The 19,554-nt window shown below is 42.8% G+C and overlaps 1 protein-coding gene across 4 annotated transcripts in view; it reads left to right on the top strand.

Moving 5' to 3' along the window:
• SIL1 (SIL1 nucleotide exchange factor) overlaps positions 1–19,554 on the top strand; it is a 279,722-nt gene that overhangs the window by 7,328 nt on the left and 252,840 nt on the right. Inside the window, exon 1 of one of the 4 annotated variants that reach the window (XM_053566428.1) lies at positions 19,394–19,411. The exons of the other annotated variants lie outside the window; for them this stretch is intronic. The gene's annotated coding sequence lies outside the window, so the exon portion shown is untranslated. Of the gene's footprint in view, positions 1–19,393; positions 19,412–19,554 lie in introns of those variants that run through there. 4 annotated transcript variants of the gene reach the window in all.

Here is a 19,554-nt window from a genome sequence, read left to right as displayed (position 1 = left end):
GACGAACATTATTTTATCAATCTAAACTCTCTACTGAAGGCGGTAAAGTAAGACTCTGTCTCTACAAAAAAAAAAAAAGACTGACATTACTGTGTTGCTTGTTGATATCGCCCCTCCACTTTTTAAGGGTCTCTGTTGCCCAGGCTAAAGTGCAGTGGCATCTTCATAGTTCCCTGCAACCTTAACCTCAAACTCCTAGGCTCAAGCAATCCTGCCTCAGCCTCCTGAGTAGCTGAGATTACAGGTGTGTGCCACTTGGCTAATTGTTTTATTTCTTATTTTTATAGAGATGGGCATCTCACTGTGTTGGTTAGGCTGGTTTTGAACTCCTGGCCTCAAGTGATCCTCCTGCCTTGATTTTACATAGTGCTAGGATTATAGTTGTGAGTCACCATATCTGGTCTGCTTATTGACATCCTCTTTTCTTTTTTTTGAGATAGAGTCTCACTCTGTTGTCCTGCAGTTGAGTGCTGTGGCATTATCATCATTCACAGCAACCTCAAACTCTTGGGCTCAAGTGAGTCTCATGCCTCAGCTTCCTGGTAGCTGGGAGTATAGGCGTTCACCATAACACCTGGCTAATTTTTTTGTTTTTAGTAGAGACAGTGTCTCGCTCTTGCTCAGGCTGATCTGAAACTCCTGAGCTCAAGCAGACTGCCTGTCTTGGCCTCCCCAAAGTGCTAGGATTACAGGTATGAGCCACGCTGTCCTGCCTAGATATTCCTAATAATTCAGAGCAGAAGTTGTCCCTTTTTGAAAGAAATTATTCCAGATTTTCTGCCTCAAAACCTAATGTTGGCTAGGTGCCTGTGGCTCAAGCAGCTAAGGCGCCAGCCACATACACCTGAACTGAGCTGGCAGGTTTGAATCCAGCCCAGGCCCGCCAAACAACAATGACGGCTGCAACCAAAAAACAGGCAGGTGTTGTGGTGGGCCCCTGTAGTCCTAGCTACTTGGGAGGTGCAGGCAGGAGAATTGCTTGAGCCCAGGAGTTGGAGGTTGCTATGACCTGTGATGCCACGGCACACAGGGCGACAGCCTGAGGCTCTGTCTAAAAAAAAAAAAAGCCTAATGCTGTTAAGAGAGTTGGAGAAGAAATAGAATGAGGGTGTAGGTGAACAGATGATTTCTACCTGGACTCTGAGGAAAGAGGCTGTAATTAAGTTTTTTTTTTTATTTTTTTGAGGTGCCTCCATATTCATAGCTAAGCTTGTTTTTGTTGGTCTAGGTGTTCCAAAATTGGACATGGGAGCCTTTGTGTAGGGTCTAATGTTTGGTTACTGTCACATTTCACATCCACAGAGAAATAGGGAGAGGTGTGTTTCTGAGGTTTCCTCACTGGCTGTGTTGTGAATGAAGAAGCTCTTGATTATACCTTTTAATCGCCACTTATTATTATCACAGGCATGAGGACATCACAGCAGTGAACTGATCTCCACATCTGGCCACTTCTGTGCAAGTAGTTTGCCCTTCTGTCCTATGAAAGGAAAGAGTTCTAGAAACTGGAGGAAGAATCTGAGATGCATTGAAGAAGGTTTGGGAGGAAAGCTTATGCTAGTAGACTACTTTGTTTATTATTTTGAGAGAGGGTCTCATTCTTTTGTCTGGACTAGAGTGCACTGGTGTTATCATAACTCACTACAGCCTCAAACTTATGGGCTCAGCTGGGTGCAGCGGTTCTTACTTGTAATCCTAGCATTCTGGGAGACTGAGGCAGGAGGATTGCTTGAGGCCAGGAGATTGAGAACAGCCTGAACAAGAGTGAGATCATATCTCTACGAAAAATACAAAATAAAATTAGCTGGGTATAGTGGTGTGCACCTGTAGCCCCAGCTATTTAGTAGGCTGAGACAGGAAAATTGCTTGAGTCCAGGAGTTTGAGGTTACAGTGAGCTATGATGACACTATTGTACTCTAGCCAGGGCAGCAGAGCAAGACTCTATTTCAAAACAAAACAAAAATTCCTGGGTATTTTTTTTGTTGCAGTTTGGCTGGGGCCAGGTTCAAACCTGCCACCCTCGGTATATGGGGCCGGTGCCCTACTCACTGAGCCACAAACGCCACCTTCCAGCCCCCTCTTTCAACATTCACGGAATAAATTGGCTTTTTTTTTTGTTGTTGTTAGCATGTTGTAGTAGTTGTTATTCAGTGACATGCCTCTAACTATTTATAATTTTTGTTGAAAGTTTGGATAGAAAAAAAACTATAAAGGCAGAGAGAGGAAAGTGCCAGAAAGGAAGGTAACTGTGTAAGTCCCAGAGTAGGGTAGAATGGGGGATTTAAAACAGTTCTGTATCGCTGGGTAGGGGTCAGGGGTTGGTTTATTCTCACATGTCCCTAACTGTCCCTTACTCCCCTTGTTTTGCCCTTAAGGAAGTCTACTGGTGCTGGAGTAGTTGGTTTTATTTTTTTTAAACTGTTTTTAACTGTTTTAAACTGTTTTGTCAAAATGAGATTTCACATTCCTCTTGTTAAAACATGTAGTTTGAGTACTGTGTTTTTTTTGTGTGTGTTGTTCAAGATTAAAAACCTATAGCATGAAAAAAAAAATTCCTGGGTTGAAGTGATCCTCTTGCCTCAGCCTTGCGCAAGGCTAGGATGACATGCACATGCTACCACATCCAGCTAATTTTTTATTTTTTGTAGAGGTGAGGTATTGCTGTGTTGCTTAGGGTGGTCTTGAATTCTTGCCTTTTTTTTTTCCAAGCCAAACTATATCCAGCTTTATTAAAGATACTTTTTTTTGAGGCAGAGTCTCACTATGTCACTCTTGGTAGAGTGCTGTGGTGTCCCAGCTCACAGCAACCTCAAACTCCCGGGCTTAAGCGATTTACTTGCCTGAGCCTCCTGGGTAGCTGGACTACAGGCACCCGCCACAATGCCTGGCTATTTTTTGGTTGTAGTTGTCATTGTTGTTTGGCAGGCCTGGGCCAGGTTCGAACCCGCCAGCTCTGGTGTGTGTGGCTGGTGCCCCAGCTGCTGAGCTACAGGCACCAAGCCTTAAAGATACTTTTCATAAATAATCATGGTATTTCAGGCAGGACCTAGGCAGATGATCATTAAGGGTATACAACAAGTTTCAAATTTCCTTCTTCAGTGGTCTACCAAAAATCAGAAAGCCACTATGAAACCCAGTGAAGTCTTCATTTGATGCTCTGAACAGGGAAGTTTAGAGTGAGGTTAACATTTCACATTTAGCATATTGTTTAACAACTTTTCACAAGCCAACTCTGACTTTCAGGAAATGAAAGTGACAGAATTTATCTGAAGATCCAACAGTCTACAAATGGAACCACTGTTCTTTTGAGGGATGCCATCTCAGTGGTGTTATTGGAAAAGTCCAGATTCCTTGATATATACTGGTAACCAATTATTGGAGGTCAGGTCCCAAGAGGTGACAGGGTTTAAGGGAGTTAAGACTATGCTGAAGGCAGAGGGAGACTAGGACATAAAAACAAATTAGTTCTTCTATACCACAAGGCATCTGTGCCAAGGTGGTTGTGTGTCAACATCAGGGAATCCCTCCTCTTGGGAGCCAAGAAGAAGTCTCTCAAAACTAGAGATTTCCCTTATATAAATCTAGCTTTGGAGATATTCTGTTAGTGACATATGCCCCTTCCCCCAAAAATAATGAAGTGTTCTGTGTGCTAACAACATAGCTTAAAAAAAAAGTAAAACAAAATTCTGCATTTTTATAAAACTTGATAAAAAATAGTATTTCAGACTGTACAGTCACCAGAAGTACACAGTTACCAAAATTGCCACACTTCACTTGGCATCAGCACCTGCAGCTTTCTGTGCCTGGTCTGTGTTGGCATCTCCATTTTCTGCAGGGTTATTCCCCTCCTTTGGGTGCCTTCTCTCCCTTCTTTGCAGGGGCCTTTTTAGGCTTGGGCTCTGGCTTTTGAGGAGCAGGTTTAGCAGACAACCTTGCCATCTCTGTGGTTCGTCCTGTGGCTTGGCTTTATCTCCTTTAGCATCCCCTTCAGCCTTTCCCTTGGGCATGGTGGCAGTGGTGGGGGATGTAGGAACTGGATGTGGGAATGGAGATTTGGTCGGTCTGGGGGTTGTTCTTACCTTCTCTTCTTCACACTGCTCCTACACTCTTGGCTTTACGTGATCATCCTGCCCCTGCCTCCCAAAGTGCTAGAATTACAGGTGTGAGCTACCATGCCCAGCCAGTAGACTTTAGATGGACATTTGTTTACCTTTGGGGATAGGCTCATGCTTAAATGCCTCTAATTTCTCTGAGGCTCCCAGGGAGGCAGCAGCCATCTGACCTTCTTAAACCATTGTAAAGATGCAAGATGCTTTTATAGTTAAAAATCTCCAGGGAAGGAGAAGGCTCTGCTTCTGCTTACTGCCTCATGTTATCTTATAACCCTACTGGTAAGAGTTTGGCTGTCCTGCTATTTTTTCCTCTTACTCATGTTGAAGTATATTTCCTCTTGCTCTTACCTGAGATGAAATAGATTTGAAGCCTTCTCCTGTATTAGAAATAAATAAATATTAATAGTACTCAGGCCAGATTGTTGTACATAGTATTTTGTTTGAAGAATGGAGCTGGATATACCAGTAGACTTTATCTAGAGACTCAAGCAAATTTAACATTTCTAAAAGAAAAAGAGAAGGATGAATCTATGTTAAAGTTGTTTAAAAACACTTTGGAGTTAACTCCCTTGGGTTTATGTTCTGCTATCTACTTACTAGCTGTCAGATTGTGACTGAGTTACTTATATTCTTTAAGCCTCAGTTTCATGATCTGGAGAATGAAAATAATGATCCCTATTTTTGTAGCTGTCTTAAGAGTTACTTGAGAGACTATATATGGTAGGTGCTTCTTCTGGCACAAAGTAAATATTCTATATTATCATCACCATCAACGGTGATGCCAATAGTTTCTATCTAGTTCCTGGCCCAAGACTTGATTTCAGGATAGGTTATGGTGGCCAAGCACATTTTATTTTAACCATCACATCATTGTCTGTCTTCTTTCTTGGTTGGTTTATTATTCACATCAACAGTTATAGCTAGCTCATGATGAGTAAAGTTGCCAATCGCAAGAAAACTTGCAGCTTCTCTGGCTTTTCCTTCCTTACTCCACTCAGTTTTCACCTTTCCCACGTTTTCTCTAACCAGGTGCCTGAGCCAGCAAGACCTATTTCCTGGGCATTATCTGACATGGGGATTTTACTGGAGTAGGGCTAGCTGGTCAGCATCCTTCCTGGGTCCCTCAGATAGTGTATTCTCTTTGTCTTTTGCTTTCTGCTCTTTGGCCAGACATGAAGTAGTTAGCTCATTAAGTGAAGTGTGACTTTTGTCGTGGTTTTCCTCTTATCTGTATGCCCATTTCTGGTCCTTGTGCAGCAAGATCAAGAAGGCATAGACAAATACACTGATCTGGATTTGTGCTCAAGTTGACTTTCTCCCTTTGGTATTTACAACCCGCTCACCGTGGCAATGGGAGTAGAGGAAAAGCCCCTAAAGCCACTCTCATTATTTTAATCTTAAACTGAGTTCTTAAAAAAATCTGGCACTATAGCTACGGTCTGGTGCTTCCTCCAAATGAAGCAAATAAGGCAAAAACTTACCTTTTGGGGGAAAGGCCAATCTGAATTGGTAAAAATAACAGGAATTAGAATGTTTTCAAGAAAATGCCATTGTCCTTTTGGTGAGTCTCTGCAGTATCTTTCTTACATAGTCTTATTGCTTGCCCTGTTTTCTTTTATTGTGCTTCTGAATTATGCAGAAGCCTTCTCCTATTTATTTATTTATTTTTTTGAGATAGAGTTTCACTGCATCGCCCTCAGTAGAGTGCCACGGCATCACGGCTCATAGCAACCTCAAACTCTTGGGCTTAAGTGATTCCCTTGCCTTAGCCTCCCAAGTAGCTGGGACAACAGGCACCCACCACAAGGCCTGGCTATTTTTGTTGTTGTTGTTGTAGTTGTCATTGTTGGGTAGCAGGCCCAGGCCGGGTTTGAACCCACCAGCCCCGATGTATGTGGCCAGCGCCCTAACCCCTGAACTGTGGGTGCCAAGCTTCCTATTTTTTACTATAGCTTCCTCCAGGACATTGTGTAACATTGCCATTTTGGGTCGTCTTATATACGATGCCAATCAGAACACTTATGCTTGGAAGCCTTTAACAGCATTCATTGACTGCTGAATAAATTCCAAATGTATCAGATTGTGTTGATGTTCAAGCCTTTTGCAGTATATCCTTACCCTACCCCTTTGATGATAGCCTGCACCGTCACCCATGTGTACGCCTTACCTCTGATAAACCGGTCCATGTGGTCCTCTAAGTATGCCTCATGTTTGTGTTTTTTGCCAATTTTGTGCCAAGTACTCTCCTTAGTTGCCTACTTTATGTTGCAGAGCTGCCTTCTTTGGTGAGCCTTACTTGACACCTGTGTCCCCATAGAAACCCCGTTATTATAGAGTTCAGCACGCTTTATTCTGGTTAGTTGTTTTTCTCTTATATAAACTTCTCAAGGACATGGGCTATGCTTTATTATGTGTTTTTTAGTATAATGCTAAATGTAGCATGGACACCATAAATGATTGTAGAGTGGATGAAAACATGAAAACCTGAGATGATAATAATTCTGGTGAAATCTTACTTCTTCCCTGATTCCCAGTTACGGGAATTCAGCATTACCTGAAAGAATTTGATTCCTTAGAATAAGCCTTATGCACCCAACTGGATTAGAAATTCCTGGAGGGCAGAGACTGCATCCCTCATTCCTCTTTGTGTACCTGCCCCCCGGCACAGTTCCTGGCACATAGAAAGTGTTTAATAAATGCTTGTAAATGAAAGAGTCTATTTGGTCAACTGATGGACCTGCCTGTTATTTAGCCTCCTCTGTCACTCACTGGCTGGGGCTTACCAGCTCATATGTTGGGATATGAGAGGAAACCAGAGTACTCAGATAAAACCCAAGCAGACATGGGGAAAATGATTAAACACCACACAAGCAGTGTCCCTGGCTGGGAATAGATTTTTTTTTTTTCTTATCAACATTATAAGGAAATGTTGTTGAATGAAATGACATTATTTTAGGACCTGCTATATTATTATTATTTAATATACCTGAGCAGACCCAAATTTCGCTCTGTTCTTACTCCTATAGTGTGAGTTTCTCTGCAAACACCTGGACCCAGTTACTATAGGCTGGCTCTCAGAAGTCACAGCTTTGCCTCTCTGCTTCCCAGAAGTGTCTTAGTGTTTCTCATGTGGGGGTCTTTGGAATAACAGTCATGCCTAAAGTATACTCAACATTTTACTGTTTTCGAATTTTACTGTTTACTCTTTTCAAAGGGCTTTCACACATACTATTTTATCTGATCTTTGAAATGTCTCCATTTCATGGTGGTAAAAAAAATTGGGAGTGTCTAAATGCCTTACTTAGGATCATATAGCTAGTCAGGTTAGAGCTGTGACTAATTCAGGAAGGCTACTTCATGTTTATACACTTTTTTTGTGTGACAGAGTCTCACTATGTCGCCCTTTGTAGCGTGCCATGGTGTCACAGCTCACAGCAACCTCCGACTCTTGGGCTGAAGTGATTCTCTTGCCTCAGCCTCCCATGTAGCTGGGGCTATAGACGCCCGCCAAAATGCCTGGCTGTTTTTGGTTGTAGTTATTGTTTGGCAGGCCTGGGCTGGGCTCGAACCTGCCAGCTCCGGTGTATGTGGCTGGTGCCCTAGCCACTTGAGTGTTTATATACTTTGGTTCTTAGTTCTTGTGTCTGTAAAATAGTCTTTTCTTTTTGGAATTCTCTTATTCTTTCCATTTCCAGAGCTGTTTCAGTTGGAGCAGGAATAGAGCTGTGGTGATCCCTTTTTCATCTTTTGATTTGACCCCTCCCCTCTTAAGGACTCATGGTTACATAGGCCTGTCTTTTCTGGAATAAAGGATCAGTGGTAGGTTTCTCCATTTTCTGGATGGAGTTAACTAAAGCTCCAGTGGGGCAATACCTTTTAACAGAATTTGAATTGACAGTCTGGTTTCTATTCTTTGCTGAAAATTATTGCTGCTATTAGAGAGCTTTGTTTCCAGGTTACAAATCTTTTTAGCAAAGAAGTAAATGTGGAATACAATTGGAAGGATTCATGTAGTCCTTGGATATAATTTAATGCTTCTCATCCCACAGAGAGTAAACATTGTAACATGTGCAAGATGGCTTTGGATTAATATCCTGACAACATATGGCTTGACATGTAGGGCATTCCTTGGAGACCCTCTCTACCATACACAGCCTGCCTTTGCCGGGTGGCCCCTTCCCATAGGTCTTCCCAGCAGCTGTTGTGCACCTGGGTGAATCATCAGCTTCCCCATGCTTTGAAAAAACCCATTTTAACTGATTAAAGTCCTCATGCTGGAGGTGAAATAAATAATCCTGAGAGTGTGTTTTAGTATTGCTTAGCTTCCCCTGAATTTGTTCAGGGTATTCATCTCCATTAGAGACACTGGCTGATCTTCACTTCTGGTCTATTCTTAATACATCATTGAAAATCACCTTGCCCTTTCCACTCTGCTGCTCTTGATGTCATGGGTGTGGAAGGTCTTTGGAAGCTCCAGGGAAGCAGCAAGCACTATAGAGGGAAGGCTCATTTTCTTTTAAGTATGAAGCAGAAATCCTTGGCTTTTGCCTCTGCTATTTCTAGTTAAATCAGAATTTAAAGCCTTCAAGGAGAACTTTATGCATTGCTGACATACCTAAGAGCGGGGTAGGCTCTCTGGTGATCACTGAGGTGAACCTGTTGGGGGCATGTTGAGATTATGCTCAGGTTCTTTCCTTACCCAGACTTCATCTGTGCTATGCCAAAGAGAGTCATCCTAGAAAGAGGTTCCATCCGATGATTTAGTCAGGGCCTCACTGGTGGGCAGCTTTGCAGGCCTGAGACCTCAGCTATTCGTCTTGGTTTAAAGTTTCAGGGGTCTTTCTTAGGCACATGAAATTCACAGGATACCATCAAGCCACAATTCCGGTTAGCTAATAATTAACTCCAAGAAGCATGACTACCAAGTTGATTTGTGTGGATGTGTAAGATCGTTATCTCCTCTACAGGAAAGGTTAGCTGGGTAGCCAGTTCCCCCACTGGAGGAAACCAAGATCAAGTACGTATGATGGAAAGCTTATGGGCTGTAGTATCAGATATACCCAGATTTAAACTACCTACTTCAGAGGAGTTATTTAACCTCTCTGCTCCTGTTCCCTCATCTGTAAACTGCCCCCCCAATTTTTAGATATATACATAGTAAGCATTTAATAAACGTTTTGTCCTACTTGTTCCTCTCCTCTCCTCTCCCCTGCCCTCCCATCTCCCCCCACTCCTCTCCATTTTTTGCATACTGTGGGCCTTTCTGTTAATACAGGTTACAGTGAGAACAACTAGATCCTAGCTCTCATCAGTCATTTCCAGCTCAAGGGTTCTTTCTGGTTAGGATTCAATCCACAGTTATTTGCTGAGTACCCACTACGTGCCAGGACCTGCTTGATCATGGGACTGTAGTAGTGAATGAGACAAATGTGGTCCCTTCTTCAGTAGCACCTCTCCAAACCCCTCCTTAGATAGGTTTCTTCTTTGGATTTCTGGTCCTGTTCATTTTCTGTTGCTTCATGTTAATTTCCTCCGAGAGAGCAATCTTTGCATTAGACCCAGGTGACAGTGCCTCTTTGTGCTATATGGTCCTTGCCTCCTGGCTCGCCTGGTCCCAAGCAATGAGAGCAGCGTGCTCAGGCTGAAGGAGAAAGCCCTATAGGCTACTACTGCCTCAGTCACACGTCTCAAGAGCCTGCACTTGGCACTCCTGAATGTTCCTTTTCTCCTTGAACACAGATTATAGTGTTTGCTGGTAATTTAAATTTAAATAACCTTCCACCCTTCTCTTGCCTTTAAAAAAAAAAAAGCCCTGTGTATTACAGAGTAGAGAACAAAGCAGGCCAGCCCTGATCTCCTGGCAGGGTTTATTTTATCATGTGTGCCTTTCATATAGCCTCACTGGGTTGCCTTTAATAGAGCTAATATGTAATTCAGGCATACTGATATTCTGCAATCATAGAATCTCATATCTTCATCATTAATAGTGGGACAGGTGGATTCAGAGGCTTTAACTGACAGGAAATGGGAGTTACTTCTCTGCTTTAGCCTTTCAGACTCCATCCTGTCCCCTAGTGGGCCCTGCATAAAGAAGACCCAGCAGTTAGGATGATGATGATTTCTCAGCTTCCAAATAGGAACTAGAGATAGCCCTCGGCTTCCTCCTGCTTTACTTTTTGCTGATTTTGCCAGCAGTTGTCAAGAAGTATGTGTGGGGAGGCAGGCAGAATGGCTCTCTGGGAACCATTTATTTGAGAACCCCCAGGGGAGAAATGCATTTTTTCTCCCTCTCTTGCTGTGGTGTGTGATTTGGTACTGCTTGTCCTTACATAATACTATTACTGTGTATGACTCCTCCAGCCGTGCTGGAGTTTTCAACAAAAAAATGCTTGCTGGGTGGTGGTTGCCCCAAATTCCATCACCTCCCTGGAGGGCTGGGGATTGTGTTAAAAATTAGGGATCTAGTTGAGCCTTAGTTTCTGGCACTGTAACCTCTGGGGGCATTGTGGGTAAGCCTAGATGAGCCATGTTTTCCACTGCTGCTGGGGCTGGGTATTTGCTGCAGTTGGATTTAGCATTAAGAGTTAACACCAGAGTAAAGGCTTGGTTGGAAAGGAGAGAGCACAGCATAATTATTGCTTATGTACTAGTTAAACCAATCAGCCAATAGATGTCAAGTGCAGGAAAAAAGCACAATAATGTTATTATAATGGCATAATAGTTATAATAATCAGCTGGCATAGCTTTTGATAAGAGACAGATACTGAAATGAGTGCAGGGTGAAGGGTTAACCTTGAACTATATAGCACAATGAATGAATACTTAATCCTGCAGGAGATGCTGTGTGGATGCAGATGATTCAAGTATAGAGTTGCTGCCTTCTCTGCATAGCTAGAGGAGCTATGGAGACTTTAGCTGGGATTATCTGCCCTGTAGGTACTATCTTTCTGATGGTGTACTTCATCACACCACTCTTTGATTAAAGGTGCTCTGGGCTACGAAATTACTATCCCAGTGCCTGGCAGCCTTGGGTTCTAGGAGAAGCAGAGACTTTATTCCTGTGGGCGCATTTGGGATTTTCATAAGACCCAGCCACATCCCCATAGCTGCAGATGATGAACTCTACTCCCTAAAAAAACTGTGCTCCGTACCTAGGAAATCGTGGTGCATCTCAATTTTGTACATACCAATTGTGGTGGGCTGCGTTCATGGACTATAGGATTTTCTTTCTGAGAGAGCTTACCAGGATTTGTGTTCTTTTTTATTTTGGAGACAGAGTCTTAAGCTGTCACCCTGAGTAGAGTGCTGTGGCATCATAGCTCACAGCAACCTCAAACTCTTGGGCTTAAGCAATTCTCTTGCCTCAGCCTCTCAAGTAGCTGGGATTATAGGCACCTGCCACAACGCCTGGCTATTTTTTAAAAAACTATTTATTATTATTATTATTTTTGCAGTTGTCATTGTTTAGCTGGCCTGGGCCAGAATTGAACCTGCCAGCCTCAGTGTATGTTGCTGGTGCCCTACCCACTGAGCTACAGGTGCCGTCAGGTTCTATGTTCTTAATTCTGGTTTGGGGGTGGTGGTGGTAAAGGGTATGGAGTGGAATGGATCTCATAGATGACCCATAGAGGCAGCATTGAAACCATCCAAGGAAAGAGTCTTTGATTCAGATGGATCTGGGTTTAACCCTTTTTTTCCTTTTTGTTTTTTGAGATAAGGTCTTGGTTTGTTGCCAAGTCTAGAATGCAGTGACGTGATCATAACTCACTGTAACCTCAAACACCTGGGCTCAAATGATACTCCTGATTCAGCCTCCTAAGAAGCTGGGAATACAGGTGCACACCACCACACCCAGCTAATTTTTCTTTTTTGAAGATGTGATCTCACTGTGTTGTCCAGGCTTGTTTTGAACTGCTGGGCACAAGCAATCCTCTCACCTTGACTTCCCAAAGAGCTAGGATTCCTAGCATGAACCACTATGGATGTATTCATCTGTTTCTCATTAACAGCTCTGTCAATGGTACTTGTCACTATGCCTGGCACTAAGTGGTGCTCATTAAATACTTATTCCACCCCCACCTGTCTACCATATAGAATTGAAGGGCAGAAAGAAGATCCTTCTACTTCCATAGCTAGGAATATTGGTCTCAATTAGAAATTTATGTGATCATCTTCAGGTGCTGATCTTGCTTCTCTGAGCCACAATCTGTAGACCTCCTCTGAAGTGCCTCATCAGGGGAGACTTTGATATCTGTTTTATCCGAGGAGTAAAAGAGGGTTTAAAATCTTTCCAGAGAAGGATATACCTGCTTCTGTCTCAAACCCCTGTAGCCTTGCCTCCTTTCCCCTTTTCCTTTGAGTGGGTCATGTGGGGACACCACCTACCCTGGGGCTCACTCATTTTTGCAGGGGCTGCTTGGTTGTTTGGTTCAGTGTCTTTAATGGTAAAGTTTTTGTATTTCTATCTGCTTGGGCTTTTGCTGTGGACTTTTATTTTGGAAGCCTGCAGCACTCAGACAAGGTGATATCTTTTTAGACTATTTTTGGCTGTCGGCCAGTTTATCACTATGGCTACCACTGCCTGAAGAATGGCAGGACATACAAAGTAACTTCTGGAAGAAATTTGAGAAAGAGCAATGTTGGGGGGGAATGGTTTGGCTTAAGATCACATAGAACAGTTTCCCTAAGTAGAACTATTTAATTTGGATAGGACTTCATTTCCCTTCACTCTGAAATTTTGTTCTTACAGTTAAATATATGTAGAACATCTGTTACATTCAGACACTGTTCGGCCCTGAGATGTAGTCATGACCAAGTGAGATATGGTTCCTGCTTAGAGTGTATTAATGAACACAGATGTTAATCAAATCATAATCACACACATAAATGTAAAATTACAGTTGTAATACGTGTATTAAAAGAAAGGAATGTGTACCATGAGAACATTGGATAGGGATTTGACTTGGTCCCGGGATTAAGAGGGTATCAGAGAAGACTTCTGTGAGGAAGTAATGTTTGAGTTAAACTGTGAAGAACAAACAAGTATTTGCTAAAGAAAGCAACCTGAGGTTGAAGAGCAGTTTGGGCTGAAGGTCTAGTTTTTGCAAAGGTTCTGGAGGTGGGAGGCTGGGGAGCTCTATGAAGAACTGAAAGTATAACTGGGGCATAGAGAATGAGAGGAGATTGGTTACAAGATGAGGTTAGAGAGATTGGTGAGGGCAGGTCTGGTCAGCCATGGTAATAAATTTTGTATTTACATCGAGAGCAGGGAAAGCCTTTGGAGGGTTATTGGTGGTTATGGTGGGGAAAGATCGGATATGCAGCATGAACAAATTGCTCTCTTGGACATTGGAAGGATTTTGATGGAGGGAGGGTGAGAATATAAAAGGGAAAAAGAACGTTACTGTAGTACGTTGCTTGTTTTTCCTTCAGCCAGCTATGGTAATCTTGAGACTGACCCCCTGAAGTGTTGCCTTGTTCTTTCTGATTCATGTCCTATCTCATTGCCAATAGTCAGTGTGATGTTGGGGCACCTGGCCACTCAGCAGACATGGTGGCCTAGGGTGCCAAGCTTGTGGCATCTTTCCATCTGCCTAGAAAAAGGTTTCGAGATTTCAGGCCTGTCACTTGATAACAGCTGATAGTTACAGAGCCCTTTGTAACCTGCTGTGTCACCATCCCTCTCTTGGCTGTCACTACTGGGTGGGGGCTACCCCTTTCACCTTGGATCACTTAAGCCACTGACACTGGCAACTCTCAGAGACATGATGTGCCAGGTTAGCAAAGCCAGTACCTGTGGTTTGTGTAACATTTGGTTCTGGTTCACGTAGGTTTGCACATATTCTCTCTTGGCAGTAAGAGAGGTGGGAGGCTGGGGAGTTCTATGAAGAACTGAAAGTATAACTGGGGCATAGAGAATGAGAGGAGATTGGTTACAAGATATAGATCTGGAGGGCCTGAAATGGGCTGGAGTTTTTCCTTCCACTGTGTAGCCAGGAAGACTGAGGTCCAGGAGAGACCTTGATATAAAAAAAACTGTATCACATGCTGCCGTCCATGATGGCTGGTTACAGATCCTAGACCAGAGCCGTTCTTAAATGGTAGTGTGGCCTCCCCACTGTTTCTTTCACTTACTAAGGTAATGCCACACAGTGGGTAAAAGCATAGGCTTTGGACTTGGTCCAATTTTAGTTAGAATCTCAGCTTCACCACACACAAGCTGTGTGACCTTGGACAAGTTACTTCACTTTCCTGAGCCATACTTCCCTCACGTCTAAATGGGGAATAATGATAGTGTCATGGTATGCTAAGGATCCTTGAAGGTGATTCAGGTGAGGGCTCAGAAGAGGATAGCTGTAGAGAAAACCTCAGGTTTATTACAGATTACCTAAATGGTCTTGATCAGAATATTGATAAAAATATGGATAGTAAAGGCCATTCTGATGAAGTCTCAGGCAGAAATGAGGGACATTTTCTTGGAAACCACGGGAAAGGCAGATACAGGAAAGGCCATTTTATTGGAAAGTGGCACAGAACTTGGTTGAATTGTATTTGTATCCTAGTGCTTTGTGGGAGGTAGAGCTTATTTTTGTTGTTGTTGTGAGACAGAGTCTCATTTTGTCACTGTGGGTAGAGTGCTGTGGTGTCATAGTTCACAGCAACCTCAAACTCATGGGCTCAAGTGATCCTCTTGCCTCACCCTCCTGAGTAGCTGGGACTACAGGCGCCTGCCACAACAGCCAGCTGTTTTTTTTTTTTTAGGGACGAGGTCTCATTCTTGCTCAGGCTGGTCTGGAACTCCTGAGCTCAAGCAAACCACCCTCCTTGGCTTCCCAGAGTGCTAGGATTACATGTGTGAGCCACTGCGCCCAGCTTGAGGTAGAACCTTTGAGTGATGAAATAGGACATTTTTTGGAACGAATATCTAAGCAACGTGTTGAGGATGCAGCATGACTTCTCTTGGACACTTACAATAAAATGCAAGAAGAGTATGGAATTAAAGATGAAATTTATAATAAAAAAGAAAGTAGAACTTAAAGATATGGAAAAGTCAACTTGGCTATGTTGTAAAGAATGGGAAGATTAGCCCGACACAGTGGCTTATACCCATAAACCCCGCACTTTGGGAGGCCAAGGGAGGAGGATCACTTGAGCCCAAGAGTTTAAGACCAGCAACATAGCAAGAGCCTGTCTCTACAACAATTAAAAAAAATTTTTTTTAAACCATAAGAAAAATGGAAAAAGTATGTTCAAGAGAGATCACCAAGGATGTGGCCAAGCAAATGTTTAATAAGGAGATTAGTATGGATAGAAGGAAGCTAGATACTATTCATCAAGACAATGGCAGAATGACCCCAAATGCATTTTGGAGATATGTGGGGGCTGTCCTACTCATCTTAAGCCCAGAATGCCTAGGCCTTGGACACAGAACAATTTTAAGGCTCTGTTTCTCATCTAGTGTTTCTTAGCTACCCTACCTGTGTCTTGAATGGGCCCAGGTGCAGCTGGGGCTGATGATTTAGAAGGGTCTAGGGGTCCTCAAACTTTTTAAACAAGGAGGAGTTCACTGTCCCTCAGACCGTTAGAGGGCCAGACTACATTAAAAAAAACAAACAAAAAAAAAACAACTATGAACAAATTTCTGTGCACACTGCACATATCTTATTTTGAAGTAAAAAAACAAAATGGAAACAAAGGCAATCACACTGCCTCATGTGGCCTGCGGGCCGCAGTTTGAGGACCCCTGGACTCTACGCAGTAAACCATGGCAGTGTCTTTGTTTTTTTTTCGGAGACTGAGTGAGACTATGGGGTTGAGTGCTATGGCATCATAGCTCACAGCAACCTCAAACTCTTGGGCTTAAGTGATTCTGTTGCCTCAGCCTTCCTGAGGCAAAATACATGTGGCTTTTTTCTATTTTTTAGAGACGGGGGGTCTCGCTCTTGCTCAGGCTGGTCTCGAATTCCTGCCTCGGTCTCCCAGAGTGCTGGAATTACAGGCACGAGCCAACGTGCCTGGCCCCTAGAGTCTTCACAGTGCCATCTTCAGGGGTACACACAGTGTAAGAACCTATAGAGGCATGGGGACAGGATTTCAAAGGAGAGTCTCAGAGCCCGGGCAGAAAATGGCTACATGGGCAGGGCTCACTGAAAGCCCCAACTAGTTCATTGCTCAGTGGAGCCAGGGAGTCAGTTCATTGCCCAGAGAATCCCTGCAATTCCAGGGGCACCTTGGGGGTAGAGCCTCCCCCTGCACATCACAGTGATTGAGCTACCAGTATGCAACTCTATCCAGTAGACTGACTCATACCTGAGAGAGCTGAGTGTAGGATTCATACAGTAAAGGCATGGGGGCAGGGTCTTGCAGAGCCTTGGGTACTCAATGTGTCGAGAAGGCAGAACGTGGAATCAGAAATTATTCTCAGGACTTAAAGTTTAACATTGTTTGCTCTTTTGGGTCTTGGATTTACTATGTGATTATTTCTGAGCTCTCAATTTAATTCTGTTGTTCTATATATCCTTCTGCTAGTACCAAACTTTTGATTACTGTAGCTTTTTAGTAAGCTTTGAAATTAGGAAGCATGAGTCTTCTAGCTCTCTTCTTCTTTCTCAAGATTGTTTTGACTATTCTGAGTCTCTTGAAATTCTATATGATTTTTAGGATAGGATTTTCTATTTCTATTTTCTATTGACATTTTTTCCCCCAATGTCATTGGGATTTTGATAGAGATTGCATAGACTGTGTAGATTGCTTTAGGTAGTATTGACACTTAATATTTAATCTTCCAATCCACAAACATGGGATGTGTTTCCATTTTCTTGTGTCTTTTTTTTGTATTTTGAGACACATGGGCATTGTGACAGTTGCCTGTAGTCCCAGCTACCTGGGAGGCGAACTCAGGAGAATTACTAAAGCCCAAGAGTCTGAGGTTGCTGTGAGCTATGACGCCAGAGTACTCTACCAAGGGCGACAAAGTGAGACTCTGTCTCAAAAAAAAAAAAAAAAAAAAGTAATCAATTCAGCAAAGTAGTAGGACACAAAGTTAACACAAAATACATCTATCCATTGCATTTCTATACTCTAGCAATAAACAATCCAAAAGATAATTAAGAAAACAATTTCATTGGCCAGAGTGTTGGCTCACGCCTGTAATCCTAGCACTCTGGGAGGCTGAGGCGGGTGGACTGCTTGAGCTAACGAGTTCCAGACCAGCCTGAGCAAAAGTGAGACCCCCATCTCTACTAAAAATAGAAAAACTGAGGCAAGAGGATCACTTGAGCCGAGTTGGAGGATGTTGTCAGCTATGATGCCACAACGTTGTACCCAGGGCGACAGCTTGAGACTGTCTCACAAAAAAGAAAACAATTTCATTTACCATAGCATCAAAAAGAAAAAAGTACTTACGAATTAACCATGGAGGTGAAAGACTTATACAAGGAAAACTACAAACCCTTGCTGAAAGAAATTAAAGACATAAGAAAATGGCTGGGCATGGTGGCTCACACCTGTAATTGTAGCACTTGGGAGGCTGAGGTGGGCAGATCACCTGACCTCATAGGTTGGAGACCAGCCTGAGCAAGACAGAGACCCCGGTCTCTAAAACTAGCTGGGCACTGTGGTGGGGGCCTGTAGTCCCAGCTTCTTGGAGGCTGAGGCAAGATAATCCCTTGAGCCCAAGAGTTTGAGGTTCCTGTGAGCTATGACGCCATGGTACTCTACCAAGGGTAACAAAGTGAGACTGTCTCAAAAAAAAAAAAAAGAGAAAATGGAGATATTACTACTAATTCTACAGAAATACAGAGTATTATAAGAAAGCACTATGAGCAAACATGCTGCACCAACAAATTGGATAACCTAGATGATATATACAGATTCACAGATACACAAAACCTACCAAGAATGAATCACAAAGAAATAAAAAATCTGAACTGACAATCCTATAACTAGAAGGGAGATTGAATCAGTAATCAAAAATCTCCTAACAAAGAAAACTATCAGACCTGATGACTTCAACAGTGAATTCTACCAAATATTTAACAAAATAACATCAATCCTTCTCAAACTTTTCCAAAATATTGAAGGGGGCTGAGTGTAGTGGCTCACACCTGTAATCCTAGCACTCTGGGAGGCTGAGGTGTTTGAGACCAGCCTGAGTAAGAGTGAATAGAAAAAACTAGCCAGGCATAGTGGCAAATGCCTGTAGCCCTACCTACTTGGGAAGCTGAGGCAAGAGGATTACTTGCACCCAGGAGTTTGAGGTTGCTGTGAGCTATGATGACACCATGGCACTCTACCCAGGGAAACAGAGTGAGACTGGGTCTCAAAAAAGAAAAAAGAAAAATTGAAGGAGACGGAATACTCCTGGCCTCTGCCTCCCAGAGTGCTAAGATTATAGGTGTGAGCCATTGCACCTGGCCTCCACTTTCATTTATGGCTTTAGTAATTTGAGCCTTCTGTATTTATTTTTAAACTTAAAAAATTTTTTTTGCTCTTTTTAAGAGATGGGGTCTTGCTCTGGCACCCAGGCTGGAGGTTAGTGGCGCAATCATAGCTCACTACAATCTCCAAATAGACTCAAGGGATCTTCCTGTATCATTGTCCCCAGTAGCTAGGACTACAGGCATGTGCCACCACATCAGATTAATTTTGAATTTAATTAATTTTATTCCTTTATTTATTAGATAAATATTTATTGAAACTAAGTCTTACTCTGTCACCCTGGGTAGTGTGCAGTGGTATCACAGCTCACAGCAACTTCAAATTCTTGGGCTTGAGCAATTTTCTTCCTGAGTAACTGGGACTACAGGCACACACCACTATGTCTGGCTAGTTTTTCTTTCTTTTTTTTTTTTTTTAGTTTTTCTATTTTTAGTAGAGATGGGGGTCTCACTTTTGCTCAGGCTGGTCTCAAACTCATAAGCTTAGGTGATCCACCTGGCTGGGCCTCCCAGAGTGCTAGGATTATAGGTGTGAGCCATGGTACTTGGCCTAATTTTTTAAACTTTTTTATGAAGGTAGGTGTCTTACTACTTTTCTCAGGCTGGTCTCAAACAATCCTTCCTTGGCCTCCTAAAGTGTTGGGATTACCACTGTGCCTGGCCATAGTTATTTTCTTTTCTTTTTTTTTTTTTTTTTGTAGAGACAGAGTCTCACTTTATGGCCCTCTGTAGAATGCCGTGGCCTCACACAGCTCACAGCTACCTCCAACTCCTGGGCTCAAGCGATTCTCTTGCCTCAGCCTCCCGAGCAGCTGGGACTACAGGCGCCCGCCACAACGCCCGGCTAAGCTATTTTCTTTGTAGTTTGTAAGGGTACTACATTTAAAGCCTACAGTTATAATATTAATTTGAATTTATACTAGTTTAACTTCAATAACATACAAAAACTCTCCTCTTTTAACAACTATTTTTCACCCCTTTAGTTATTGATGTCAGAATATTATAT

The sequence above is a fragment of the Nycticebus coucang genome, chromosome 17 (genome assembly GCF_027406575.1).
Source record: "Nycticebus coucang isolate mNycCou1 chromosome 17, mNycCou1.pri, whole genome shotgun sequence".
Taxonomy (NCBI): Eukaryota; Metazoa; Chordata; class Mammalia; order Primates; family Lorisidae; genus Nycticebus; species Nycticebus coucang.
Note: the sequence above shows the minus strand (reverse complement) of the source record. Positions and strands in the feature narration are given on the sequence as shown.